Source organism: Hermetia illucens, chromosome 4 (genome assembly GCF_905115235.1).
Source record: "Hermetia illucens chromosome 4, iHerIll2.2.curated.20191125, whole genome shotgun sequence".
Classification (NCBI taxonomy): Eukaryota; Metazoa; Arthropoda; class Insecta; order Diptera; family Stratiomyidae; genus Hermetia; species Hermetia illucens.
In genome coordinates, this window is record NC_051852.1 from 20,653,673 (window position 1) to 20,668,336 (window position 14,664).

At 41.3% G+C, this 14,664-nt stretch overlaps 1 protein-coding gene across 5 annotated transcripts in view; it reads left to right on the forward strand.

Moving 5' to 3' along the window:
- The first annotated feature begins 303 nt into the window (after nucleotides 1-303).
- LOC119654449 (optomotor-blind protein) overlaps nucleotides 304-14,664 on the forward strand; it is a 425,188-nt gene continuing 410,827 nt past the window's right edge. For 3 of the 5 annotated variants that reach the window (XM_038059855.1, XM_038059853.1, XM_038059856.1), the window contains exon 1: nucleotides 305-1,398. The gene's annotated coding sequence lies outside the window, so the exon portion shown is untranslated. Of the gene's footprint in view, nucleotides 1,399-14,664 lie in introns of all 5 variants that reach the window. The other 2 variants (XM_038059857.1, XM_038059858.1) reach the window with 2 other exon arrangements.

Below are 14,664 nucleotides of genomic sequence, written 5' to 3' on the forward strand. Positions count from 1 at the left end.
GGCGTCAGATACAATGCTCATCTGAAAACGGGGTAGAAAAAACTTAATGAATTTTATGATTGTATTGTTGGTGTTGAAGGAGTAGCTCAGAGGGAGGTCTTGAGCGCAGGCGAGGTTTGCAGCTAGAAAGGAAAAGTGGTTTTCCTTTTAGTCGATTTGGGCGGGGCGAGGGTGGGGGAGGGCCCCTTTAACTGAGTTTGGTTTTCGTGTTTGTTTTGTATCTTAGGGGAACAGCTCCCCTGAATATGAAGTTGTGTTTGTGGTGTCTGCTGAAAGGTGTTGTATTACTCGTCTATAGTCAATTCTTAGTTTTGACTTTGGACAGGTTTTGGCAGCGAGTTCGCCTCGTTACATGTCGTTTCACCCTGTTCCATTCCGTCCACTGTTCCTGTAATCCTTTATTGTTGTCTCCCCCATTGGAGGTTCACGCTAGTGTTGCATTTGTCACACGTGTGTGCGCGCCTTTTTTCGTCGCATTTGGACGGGGTGACAAATGTTTCGCCGTGGCAATGCGCTGTGCGGTCTATCTTAGCTAGTTCTACTTCGTTCAAACTGAAATCGTATTTTTTTGCTTGGCTCTGTAAATCGCGTTCGCGAAGCATGCAAACATGGTTTTCGCGACAATCGCAATCATAATCGTCGCGACGATTGACGATTTTCATTTAACTTCGCCGTAATTCGTCAACTCATTCCAGTTTTCTTGTAAGTCTTATACTGGCCCCGGACCTTTGGCTCTGTGTTACCTCGGCCCTCTCGCCTGCGTCGCTGAGTATGTGCAAATGTGCGTCAATCGTCGCACGCGTTCGCCGCCTATGCCACAGGTGTAAATTAGCACGCGGATTCAGAGGATCCACAGATGGACGTGATTCAAATGATTCACTCGTTTCGACCGCGCGCGTTTGCGAGTGAGGCTACCCAATTTGCATTTTATTGTCTGATTTGTATGGGATTTTGAGTGAATTGCTAAGTAAGTGACGGTTTGGTATTTTGGATCGGTCTGAAGACACTTTCATCTGAGTTTGTCGGTCATTTTGTTGTCCAAGAGTTGAAGGTGTTTTTTCTTGGGGGGCGTGAAAAAAAGGTGTGTGCTTGTGTGAGGAACAATTAATTTGTTGGGCGATAAGGATCACATTCAGAAGTGGCGCGAAGTATTCAAACAGAGAACGAGCTAATTGTTCTAGGTCGTCTTTAGAAGATTTTTTGGAACACGTGGTGTTGTGATTTGATGGAGATTTCGGATGAGATTTTGAATTTTTAGGTGCAGTGAGTGAGATTTTTGGTGGTGTACTGACGTGGGATAGTGCAATTTTCGTTTACCGAAGGACTTGCGGAAAGTCTGGAATGGTTGTAACTAAGAACCCTATCTTATAAGAGACCGGTTACGCTAATTAGTCACTGGTAAGATAGACATACCTAATTAAATGCATTTCAAGCACATCGATCAAATTGGATACGGAGTTCGTCAGAGGTAGACTGAAGTTGGTATAGTTCCAAACTAAGTTGTCTAAGCTACCTATTAAATTGACTATCTTGCCCACTGAATTAAAGGTGTTTGCGGAGTGTTCGAAATTATTTTATCCAAAGTTTCCTTGATTCATTCAATCATAAGCCTACCTAAGCTGGAGCCTAGTCTTATCAATGAATCAATGTCAAGGACCGACTACATGAGTACCTTTTTACATGACATCACATCACATCGCATATTTTCAAAATTTCTACAATTTTGATTCGTAATTGTGTCTTAGCGCAAGGGATTCTGTGATCAAAACCAATTACCAAACTTGATATTTAAGTGGTGTTTTGTACTTTGTGGTGCTATGCAGAAAATCACAAGGTCAAAACCTTGAAAACAGGAGATGCGGAGGCCACTTTCGATAACACATTTAGATATGGTCTTTCCCTTTGGATGGGATCAAAGGAAGGATGTTTTTATGAATTGGGATTAACGCGCTAATTTCGGATTTAATATAATAGAAGGCAAGAAAGTCTGATATCACAAATCAATGGAGAATCAGAAATTTACTGGTGCATGCACGATTCATTGATATATTCTCAAAACAGAAAATATACCAAAGAAAATGGGCAGCTCCTAAAAGTGTCACCTATCTTCTTCTCCAACTCATTTTTCGAGCCCTAAAATCACACCATTTGCATTGACAACTTGTCACCTTCATAAGTCTCATAAATCTCTTGAATGACTTCCACTAATTCTTTTATACTTTGTGGTTTCGGTTGCTGTGATGCTGAGGTATCTTGTTTACTCTATTTATTGGACAAATGGCTGGGGATGCCGAATCACATAGACTCGCTATCTAATCAGAGGCTTGATTTTGAGATTTAATAGTCAGGACGAATCTATGCAAAAAAAAACATTTTTTTTTGGCAATCTCCTCCCAACTCAGGAGCTTTAAGTAAAATCTCAGCTGAAAGGTTCTGGCTGATTGTGATTGAGATATCCCCTATTTGCTGAGATGGTCTCTGTGATATCGACGTAAAATTGTTTTTATTTCAAAAAAGTTGACTGACGGTTTCGTTCAGGGCAGAGGCAACTCTTCAGATGCTACCTCACCTCTGCCCTGGGAGAAACGTGCCGAAAGAAACGACAGATGGTAATCGCTGCATTTGTATACAATCGCAAACACGTGTTGAGTACGAATTATATTGAAGTGAAATCCGTCATAAGTTCAGACCTAAACCAGACCGAAGTGAATTTTTTGTTGAGGATGCTGGGAGTCCTGAGTACGCACCCATTGTTTTTATTTCCAACTGAATGACAATAATACAAAGATAGTGAAGGTGCCCCCCCCCCGCCTTCTTTCTTTTTTATCAACTTTTGATCTTTTTGTGACCAGTAGAGCTGGAAGTGTCAGTAGGATGACCAGTATTTCTCAACTTTTATCTGTTCGATTTGATTGTGTAAGTGCATGTTGAAGGAAAATCGTTCTAACTGCCACCAAACCCGAAACTAGACCAGAGACAATACTATACTATATGATCACCACGGAAGTCCTATATTACTCCCACCACTAAGTTGGCCTAAAATTTGAGCTGGACTCTGGCAGTTAATGGAAGGCCGACTCATCCTTATTAAGGACTCTGCACAGCCTGGAAGTCTGCCTTTCACTTTCCAGTTCCTCACAGTATGCCCTAAAGGACTCTAGCTTCGAACGTTTTACGAACCTCTTACATTCACGCGGTGAGTTCAGGATGTTTAACCAGTCTTCATCTTTATAGCTTTTGAAAGCACGATTTCGTCTGGATGATTTTCTGAGTCTTTGCAGTTTTCGGTTCTACCATGAAACCGTTTTACCACGTTGGCCTCTTCAAGGCACTCTAAAAGTGTGCAATTCAGAGTTTCCAATTGATCTTCTATCGCCGAAGGAGTCCCTAGTAGTCTAGGGAACTCAGGTTTGTCGCCCAGAAGTTCATCGAACTTTGTTCAATCCGTTTTCCTAGGATTCCGTCTTTGTATTATAGGCTGTTCGCCTGCAATGGTTAGACTAAATTTTAAGTAACGGTGATCTGAGAGTGAGACTTCGTCTCTAACAATTTTGAGGTATAGATTGTTAGGTCAATTACTTAACTTCTCCTTGACGCCACGAATGTGGGGGCGTACCCTCCGTTCGCGGTGATCAGACCAGCTGAAGTGATAAAATCAAGCAGCTTCTCTCCTCTAGGATTGCATTTGCTACTGTTCCAACAATTGCAGGAAATTTTCTTGCTAGGTACATAATTTTGCCCTTTTTTTGGACCAGCGCTTGTTTTTTTAACAAAGGTGACTGAAGTTTCTTTGAATCTCTCGCACCACAAAGAGAAGTCCTTTCAAACTACTCAGAAGACTGCTACCTTAATCGATAAATTTGACAGTTGAAGCCTCAGCCAAAATTACTAGATTAGGTTCAGAAGCAAATTTTTAACTCGCAAATTGCATAAAATTGTTGATGCCTTTCAAATACTTTTTGAATCGAGGGCCCCTTTCAAAATTTTTGGGCATTGCTCCCGCTGTTACACAAATCTTATGATAAATACTTCGTCCTTATAAGATTGACACTTCCAAAAAATGAAGTGGTTTCTTCAGCCGAAAAATTAAATTTTGGCGTTCCGCAAGGTAGAATTTTTAGACCACAGCTCCACTTCCCTTCACAATCAGTGACACATCAGTCCAATCTGAATTTAGACCGTAATTTGTTCACTTGTTAAAGCACTTCATTTCGAGACCGCGGAGGTGCACAATTTTGGTCGACATTAGGCCTGCTTGTGACAATTAAGCTGGTTTTATTAAGATGTTCCACAACTAACTCGAATGATTACTTCATCCAGCCTACGCTGGTAATCACTTTCCCACCAATAAAATTTAAAATGCAACCTTCATTTCCAGTAGCTTAGCGCTCTATACACTAAATCATCTAGATACTCTACTTACCTTACTTCACCGAATTTTTTCACCTCTCCGCATAGTAGGTGTAAAAGATTGTGGCGCGGCAGGATTCGCGGCATTCGAAATTTATTTCGAATGTTGCGAGTGCGAACGAATAGATGGCGCGGATCTATCCACTTTGCGGAGCATGACACGGGAGTGGAGGACCGGCGAGAAAAGTGTGCCATGAGTTAGGGGCAGAAAAGAAACAAATGAAGTGAGACATCTTTTCTGCCTCTAACGTTTGAGAAGCAACAATACAAGTCAGTTTTTCTTGTGAATATTTAAACTATACAGCAAATGAATAAAAGCGCCTTATAAATGTTTATTATAATATAAGTATTTATTATTGGATAAATACTTAAAGATTTTGCTATCTTTGGAAGCAGGAAGTCCTCTTGGTCTTACATCGGTTGTAGTGGGCTCAAGTTGATGTCTACGAAAGATCAAATTGGACGCAAAAAAGGACCTGTCTAATCGAAAATTGTATTCAGTTTGAATGCCCTCGTTTCACCAGGAAGGCCACTCAGTATAACCAGTGCATTATCGAAACACCTAGCAATAGTGTTAGCGCTGAACTGTCAATAGGACCTTGAATCGCGTACATATTTTTTTATTTGCTTTTTATCTTTTCTATAGGAAGACTTCCCAAGCTTTTCTTTCGCTTATTATTCGGGTTTCATCGGATTCCATACATAATTGTGTTAACTACTCTTAAGGAACTAATATACGTCTAATCCTACCTACTGTAAAAATAGCACAAAGATAAACACAAACGTCCATGACGAACCAGGATTCGAAACCGGGGCAACGACATTCATAGGCTGACGCTCAACTGGACAGAGGCAGAGAATACTCCCTTAAAAATATAGTTCAAAATGCCTGCACTGTATTTTTAAGGAAGTATTCTCTGCCTAGCTAGCCACAAGGAAGATCCATCCAGTTGACCACATTTCAAATTCAGCTCAGTAGTTTGCATATTATAGACTTATCTGCCCCTCATATGGGTTCCCACCGATAAAATATTGGCTATTTCAAACTACTTTGTCAATGAGCCACTTTGATAGCATTAACCAGGCAACTTTCTTCTTGTTCTTATGGTCCGTCCTTCACTAGAGGTTGCCAGCTAGCTCCATTATCCTTATTCGCCTTCATGAATTGGACTGACCATGTTTTTCCATCCATTCATATGGAAAACTTGGCGACCCTTTTTTAGATTGTAGCTTAAACAGTTTGGTTGATATGAGGTTTGTCTAGGGAATGTGGAGCATCTGGGTGTCATGGGGGTTTCGATCCCTGGTCACGGGCTACTTCTATAGTAATTTACTGAGCATTCCGGTTTGACTACCTTTCAATCTACTTTGAAACTTTATTGCCTCCTTTATCATCTAACAGTCGTTGAGACCCGCAGCGTTCCTGGGGTTTTACGGCACGCTGGGCAAGTTGCACGCTAGTGCGATTGTTTGACTTTGAGCATCTCCAGTGACTGTGGGCTTCCTACTTGCACATCAGTCAATATGATAAACACTGTGCAACAATAGGCTTCCTATCTAAGTCTGGCTTAGTAAGGAACTCCAAACCAGGTTTTGCACCGAGGTCCACCACCAGTTGCCTAATATCCTGACTAATGCTATCGCTTCATCTGAGGCAGCACATGTGACATCTTTAATGATATTGTTCTTTTAGACTCCCCGGGCTTGATCATAATTACCCATATGGATAACCTGTCTCGTCTACCGCAGCTTTTTGAGCTGGATTGTATCCACAACTAAGCATCGTGATAACAATGTGCGGTGTATTCTAGGGATTGTCCAAACGGCTTTAAAGAATTGGAATTTTCAAAGGTTCTTTCATAAGAGAACTTTGCAACTTCTATGCTCCAAGATGTTTGCCGAACAGGAGAGTTTTCAAGGATGGGTTTTCTCAATCTCAGTGGGATATGCTATCGAATTTTATATAACCGCAACTGAGGTCGAAGATTGACTAGTTCTTCATAGAGTGGATTAATTTCACCGTTCTAATGCATCTTCCGATACTTTAACTCTCAACCAATTAAAAAATGATATGAAATGCGCTTCTGACAGGTGCCATTTGGGCAGAACCCTCAATGGGAACATGGTTGTTGGTGCCTCTGGTTGGTTTTTTCTTCCTTCCTTTTTAGTAGTTCGTAAATATAATACAACATGCCTGTGATTTAGTTTGGGGAAGTAACTCGGTTTGATTGCCCCAAGCAGAGCTTTTTTGTTCCTGTTATTCCAGAAGACCTCTTCAAGTGTCTCCTCAATGCCCTTTTTGTGCAAACTTTTTAATGTTATCGCACATTAGCTTCTAGCGCAATTACGCTTTTAGTTGAAGGTACTCTTCCGATCTCTTATTGTGTAATCCTGAATATGCTCGAAAACCATTTCTTAAAATCTGTGCACAGTCTATTTATGAAGTGAGGCTTAAAGAAATAGGGGGACTACCCGCTGGAAAAGCCATCAGGAATAGAGATGACCTCATCAGGGCACTGAAAGATGTGGAATTTACGACACCGGATAAACGACTAGTGTCATTCGACATGGAGGCCTTGTTTCCAAGCATCCCTGTTAAGGAAGCGCTTTTGTGGTAGGTATGTAGATGACATTTTCACCATTGTCCATGAAGACAAAGTGGAGCATATACTGGAGATCCCGAATAAGGTACATCGGAACCTACATTTACAATGGAGGTAGAGGTCAATAAAGAACCCTCGTTTGATGATTTAAGGATCATTAGAGAGGAAAAGGGGATCTATTTTGACATCTACAAGCAGCCTACATATACGTAGCGAATGATATCAGATAATTACATAAAATAGCCCCTTTCCATGCCGTGATCCACCGATTGCTCACCGTGCCCCTCAGTGCTGAAAGATTTATGAAAGAAAAGGAGGAGTGACGAACGGCTTCCAAGGCTCGATTATTAAAAGGCTTATGTGGAAAAAGGCGAATCGTCAAGCAGTAAGGACAAAGACATCACTTGTTAATAAATTGGAAGGAAAAGGAAGGAAAAAAGAATTGAGGTCACACATTCTGTGGCTTCGTCAAAACGTCAAAACGATGAAAGAGCTAAACATCGATAAAGTGCCACCGAGTAGAATTCACCAGCTCAAAAGTGGGCCGAGATCCTCTAAGGACCGCAAATTATAACATGAATCCAGTGGGATATATAAAGTGGCATGGCCAGATTGTGAGAAGTGAATAGGATTATTATCCTAGTTGATCAGGTATTGATGAAGGGCACAACTTGATCCCGAAATACTTATATACTAATAAATATTATATTCCCCCCAGGTTGGTTCGTCTAGATCCGATCCGTCAATTGTCTCGACCAGTTACACCAATGATTTAAGTAAACATATCCGTTTCGAATATTCTAAGGTGGGTATTTATTGCTTATGGTAGTCGGTTATCATTCAGAACCATAGAGGGCATATATGAGGAATCGACTCGACTTTTTCAAATCCTCTCTTCAAAATAGCTTTTGTGGCCTAATATATCTCTCTAACTTGATTGGTGCTTGATATCAGAATGATCAGTTGTTTTTCTGCTAGGAATTGTTCGGTTAGAAGTATTAATGGGAACCTACCCTTAAGATTGGCTAGTATCTTCCCGAGGTTAATGTCGAATTTAATAGTCTGTAAATCGTCCACTAAGAGTCTGACTATTAGATCTTTTAGGAACATGATCTCGACGATCTGCGCCTATTTCCTTTTTATTTTTTCCAAACTAGCTTAGATTCATTAAAAAGGAATATTATATTCATTCCATGGTCTCATATTGCATTTGACATGATCGTGGGTTGTCCTTGGCCTTGACCAAGCAAATGAAGTTGTTAGATCTTTCTTCTTCAAACATACATATCTGTTTTCGATTTGTAAAACAATTACTTCCCCAAAATTTCGATTGGCATTTTGGGCCAGGGCAACTCGATCAAATATTGTCTCAGCACTACTTTTTAAAACGCGTGCTTAACCCAAAAAGGGGTGCCTTTGGCTGAAAGAATGATAGAAAGTGTTTATCCAATTGGTCCGTTCTAGCACCAAATGGATACAGGCTCAGGACACCTTCAATTCTTAAAGAAGGAAAAGGTCGTATTTTTCCCTCTTAACATCAAGGAGTCCGGAATTTTTCAGTGCTGTATGAAGAAAATCTGAGGCAATATGCCTGCAAATGAGGTTGCTTGAAGCCATCACATGGTCTAGTTTAAAGCTGGCCCAAGAATGTTTTCCTTTCTTACCGTTTGAGTCCTTTTTTTTTATCCACATTGTATTACAACTTTATCGGTTGGTCAGACCCTAATCGATGGAGGAGTAAAGACCCCATTGAGGAAATCATATTGGTCCTATTGGTGATACTTTGCCATAGTAGTAAATATTCCTAACAATCAGGCATAATACCAGTTCCCTTATTTCGGTAAGAGATAGGATTTTCTGTTGCTGCCTGGACGTCACCTCCACCGCGGTGGCTCCTCCTTTTTTGAACCGAGTGCCGTCTGCCTTCTTGGCCGAGTAGCCGTTGAGGTGGCCTGTGACAAAGAGGCAATGAAACCTTTGTAAGTAGGTCATGGGTTCCATGTGAACCTGCATACCGAGAAAAAAGACCACGCGACGTAATAGAGAGAATGGTGGTGGAGGTGTGGTTGAAGCGGTTCCCGGTTTTCTTACTCCAGGTAAGTATATGGAAGTAATATACACTGTCACTGTACTCCCCTGCCAGAGCTTGTGTGCAAGGAAATTACGATGATTCAGCTAGCTGCACCGTGACGTCAATTGTAAATTTGTGGTATTGTTACTACTCAACTTTTGCCTGAATGTCTTTCCCGTGAGCTGGCATTCCCGCGTTGTTTTAGTGGTATTGGTCCGCGATCGGATCCCCTTCGAAGTCATTGACCATCGCGTAAGAAAATTTTGGTCGATCGGAGTATTATCTAGCAAAATCATGATGGCCGCTTTGTTTGTGGATAGATTCTGCGGCGTGCTCTGTTGAAACGGGTTCTGAAATATTGGCACGATCCTTGTAACTGTTGATAACATCATTGGCGTAGAGTTTGCGTGAAAAAGATGGAATTGCATCGTTCGCATTCTTCAAAGTGTGGTTAGTGGTGGTTTCGTTCGTTTGATGGTTTTGGAATTGAAGCTCCAACATATACCCTAGGGACGAAAAAATTTTAAACTTGCACTGTTTACGCAATCTAGATCAAGAACGTTCAAATTTCTATCTGCATAAATTCGCGCTAGAAGCTCTGCGAATTGGCTTGGGAATCGTTGGTCAAGCTGAATTAAACAGGTTTCTATTGCTGAAGAAAAAGGCGTTGGTATATCTGATGTTACTTTCACAATGTTTAGCGCCAAAAAAAGCACTGTGTAGATTCTGCCAGCTTTGTCGCCATAATTGATTGAAGAGCAGATGGTAGCCGTCTTATCCTTAGAGTTCGCACTAGTGGCTCTGAAACTACGGTGCCACAGGGATTCTACAAGCAGCGGAAAAACTTAGAGAATTTTTCGTCATCCCTGAAAGCGCTCTCCATCAGTCTGGTTTTCCCCTCCTGACTGGAAGGCAACTGCTTTATTAATTGTTTCGTAACCGGTTGTGTGAAGTGCATACTTAAAGCTTTAGCAGCTAGGTAACTTTTAGGGAGGACGTCACTGTGACAAAAGAGAAAGGCAATTAAACTAGTTCAGGCAGTTCCTGACTTTTTTACTCTATGTAAGTGTCTGCAGGTAATTAACATCCCACAGCTGCTCATGTTAATGATCGTAGTAGACCAGTTTCTACCAAAGCTAATTAATGCTGGAATACACGAGTCGCATAGTATTATTCTGCACAAGTAAAGATGAGGATATCCGATTTGACAGAGTCCAATTGAGGGTGCACGTTGGTAATATCTGTAACTTTGGGCTATCAATGAGTTCGGCAGCCCCATATATTGAAGGAAGATCGATATTCTTTCTGGATGGTATATCGAAATACTAGCCTCAACAGACGACTGAAGGATGACGCTTCATTTTAAGAAGAATACATTTGAGATGTAAATGAGAAACAGAGGTAGGTAAGCAAAACAAAAATCCTAGTAAGCAAAAAAAATCTAACTGACAGCCAGGCGATGATTATGGCACTTAAGTCCGATAAGGTGAACTAGACGCTGGTATGGAAAAGCTTTGATAAATTAAATATGTTTCACTCATACAATAAGGCCTGGTTACTCTATGTAACGAGCTTTTTTTCAATGGAGAGAAATGATGCAGCGGGGGCGTTCCACTTTATTGGTAAAAATTCTTGTGTGAATTCGGGCAGAATTTCACAATCGTGACAATCCGGAATAAAAAGCAGTGAAACTTATGTATATACATCTTCTGGGACAGTGCTCGGTACTAGTGCAAAACAACAAAATAAATCTGAGAGAATACTTAGGCGTACCCTTGGTACAAACTATAGATTTGTTGTTGTTGTATAGGGTGGGTTTACCTACCGACTTATACTGGGCTTGGAGGTGGCTCAGTGGATAAACTCCTTCAAGATAGGCAAAAAAGAATCCACTATTCCTCAGATGAAAACTTTTGAGATTCGAGCATGACTTCTGATGTTCTGGTATAAATGATACAAGTGTGACAGACTTTCTTTTTGAAGATCGTCCTGGGGAAGCATAATGTATTCCATCTCATCATCTGAGTTAAGCTTTGGAGTGCGAAAATATTGCGACCTGCACTTTGCGACCCCAACTCTGGGTCGCGTCTTCCGCTTGGTGTCTTGTGATCCATTATGGTATGGACCCAAGTAAAGAACGTGAAATCTCCGCCTCCAAGAGTAAAATAGGACATGTGGCAAAAAGGCTCTTCTTCCATTCGGTAACTAAGGCGAAAACCAGTGGATGACTAGATCTTACTGTGTAAATAGAAAGATGAACACAATTGGATGTTGAGCCTTATCTGGAAGAAAATGATAACGTCTCTAGTAAATTAAAGCGAAGTTGAAAGCAGGAATAGACCAATAGGTCGGAAATTTATTAAGTTTACTATTTTTAGACCCCACGTTGGGCGCCATTTAAAATAAAGCTAATTGAGTGAGCGAAATGAATGGGATTGTGTGAGGACACTACAAACGTGCCCGCCTTTTCGAACTAGCTATCTCATTGCTAGGAAAGTGCATGTATATGAAGATATTTGTGGATCTGAAATTAGTTGGCGAGAAAATGAACAGTGCTTCGCAGTTATGGTGCTCAAAGTGTTCCGCTGGATCAGTGCATAACTCGCCTTCGTGAAGTAGTTGCGAAACAACTCAAACCATCCCATTGCCAACGTTCATGAAGCTCTCACTAGGGGGCCAGTTGGAAATAACCGAGCGGAGAACTCATACCCCAGGAATTCTCCTCAGACATATGAACTCGGAGGGTTATTCTGGTCAGCGTTCCTGATAACCTCTGGTAGGGCTTGTTGTTTTTCTTTGTCTGTTGTACTATCCCACGTTACGTCGAGTTCGACGTTCTTTTGTGTCATGTTGGTAGTAGATGCAAAGAGGGCATTGATTCTTTGATCGGTCTTCCCCAAAGACAGCTTAATACCTTCTGAGAAAGTGTTAATATGGTCGAGAATGCGGAGATTCATCGCTGAGGAATATCTCCCTGAGGTATGCTTGTCTAAGTTCTAAGGGAGCTGGCTGGCTGCATGCGAAATCTCTCTTGGACCGTAGAGAGAGGACCAATGCGCGGGCTTCAGCTCTATTAGTTAATAGAAACATTAAATCCTCTCTTCCTCCAAAAAAATCTAGATCTTGGAATAACCGCACCTTCGTCCCTCCTCTCCTCAAAACTTGAGGCACCAAAAGGTTTACCGAATATCTTGTATGTTCGGCATCAACCAGACCTGGAGTATCGTATCCGGTTCTTGGTCGCGGAATTTGTCATAAGTTGAGTATAACTAGACAGCAGTTTTTCTTCTGGGCAGCTGCGGAACAAAGCAACAAATATCAATCATCGCTAAGGACCTTTCGACTTGGTTCGAATTTGGTACATTCCTCTAGCTTCTAGGCCATCAATTCAAAGGAGTTATCACCCGCTTTAGTATTTTCGTCATAGTGCTTAAAAGATAAAGGAGATAGTGAACTCATCGCTCGGCTGAAGGTCCACCAGATTTAAGTAATTAGGATCCCTACCTTCCTGAGAGAGTAACTACCTAATGATGGTGAAATTAGTGCTCACTACAGCTTAGGCTCGACCACTACCTGAACAAATGTTAGGCACTCCACTATTCCACCAATAGCTAGATTTGCTACTGGAAAATAAGGATCATCTTAATGTTGAATCGCACTTAATTCTGTAGAAAGTTTTTCTGTGGGTGCCTGATTTGCCCTGATGCCTGATGTGTCCATCGCTTTCGTTGAATAACTTGACGATCTCCTAATTTTTGGTCTTCCATATTTCTTTCAGCCTCACTGCCTAGCAAGAATAAAATTGCCTGTTGAACGTTGTAGGAATAATCCTAATTAAAGTGCTAAAGCATGTGGTTGCCCTGTCTAAATCTAACAAAATAGCGAATATTCCTGCAGGGCTTACTTCGGAAGTGGTAGTAAGAAGATACAAAGGTTGGGCGACTTTTGACTGATTGGGGTCGAATTAATATTATTTCTCCTTGCCAGTTTTCGCAACAATTACGTAAATCTCTATTCCGGGCCCGGGGAGGACGACCCCGCTCTCTTCCCCCATCGTTAGGCATGGTTATCGTCTCTCTCTCTCTCTCTCTTCCGCTCATTTTGATCATGTCTAAATCAACCACCAGAAGAACGATGTTTTCCAAGCATTCGCAGGCTCTTTCATAAAGGTTCTTCACTGCCGACAGCTGTTGAAATTACCCCATTCAGTTATGTGACCACTTGCGACCTCGCTCTTGAGAACAGGCGTACAGCGAATCACGCTAAAAGCTAGTAGAAAGGAAAGGAGTAGATTCAAATGATGCGACCCCGACAGTTCTTCTGTGTATTTGGACTGAAAAATGGTCCTCATTTCTACTTATGAATCCTGAGGTGAATTAGATACTCCAAATTTATGAATAAGAGAGTCATTCATTGATTCTCAAGGTGCAAATTTACTCATTGCACTTCGTCGCTATATTGTGCGTTGAGTTTTCTTCCTGGATAATGAGCTGTAAACTCATATATCCAAAATCCCAGCACAGTAGTATCCCATAGCAAAACTTTCGGTGCCGAATTTGTGGTATGACCTAAGAGACCAGGTGCCGTTCATACATTTGCCCAGACAAGATTAGTTCAAACGGCAACGACGGAGCAAATTCTGAAAGATCTAAACCTACACTTACAAGTAGTTTCCTTAAATGCCAGTTAGAAGTTATGATAACTTTGACAATATGGAACAAAGGACGCTCCCGCGCATTTATTCTAGTAGTTAATTTGCATGCCTGACGTAGTGTAGCATGTATGCGTATGGAACGAGCGGTTTTGATCTGTCTTACTTCCGGCCAATACCTGTCATGCCCCTGGACACGCTTTCCTTCCTCGCAATCAAATCGGTAAACCATAACGGTAACTTTTCTCAAGTAAGTAATTGTACAGAATCCTGTCTAAGGTCATAAATACATGGTGCAACGAGATCCTGGGTAGTCCTTCATGGTTGTCTGGAATTTGAGTTCGTAGCAGTTGTGGTTGTCTTCAAACAAAACATGCAAGGAATTCCAACTTACTGATAGTAGTGAAGGGTCATGTAGGCTACAATTACGTATGTTACAGGTGTCCATCTCTCACAAACTTCTAGATGAAAATTTGATAGCGGAAAATGCCATCGCTGAAATAATAGGGAGGTCCCTCAATAACTGCCGTGACAGTACAGGAGCCACCTTTACAGCGTAGGAAGCCCCGTGATAGAGGATAACTTCTGCAAAAGGCTGAAGGAACAGCTTATTAAACGTCCGTCAGTGAGCGAGGTGGATAAACCTGATCACTTACTGACAGAGCTAATGCTTGTTGACTATGCGCCAAACTGTCTAATTTAGAATGTCAGGACTAAAAAAATAAAAACTTAGGTCGTCTTCCGTTCTCCTTCATTTGTAGCTTGGACACTGTGAAGAGATTTAATGTGAAAACTTGGTTGCGAATGGGTAATAATACGGTGAGGTATATTCCCAATGACCACTTCTTCCTTCCCTGCTTGGTTGACCACTTTCAGACAGTTTCCTACCTTTAGTTTTTCGGTTTCGTTTTGTTTTTTTTTTGGTTTCA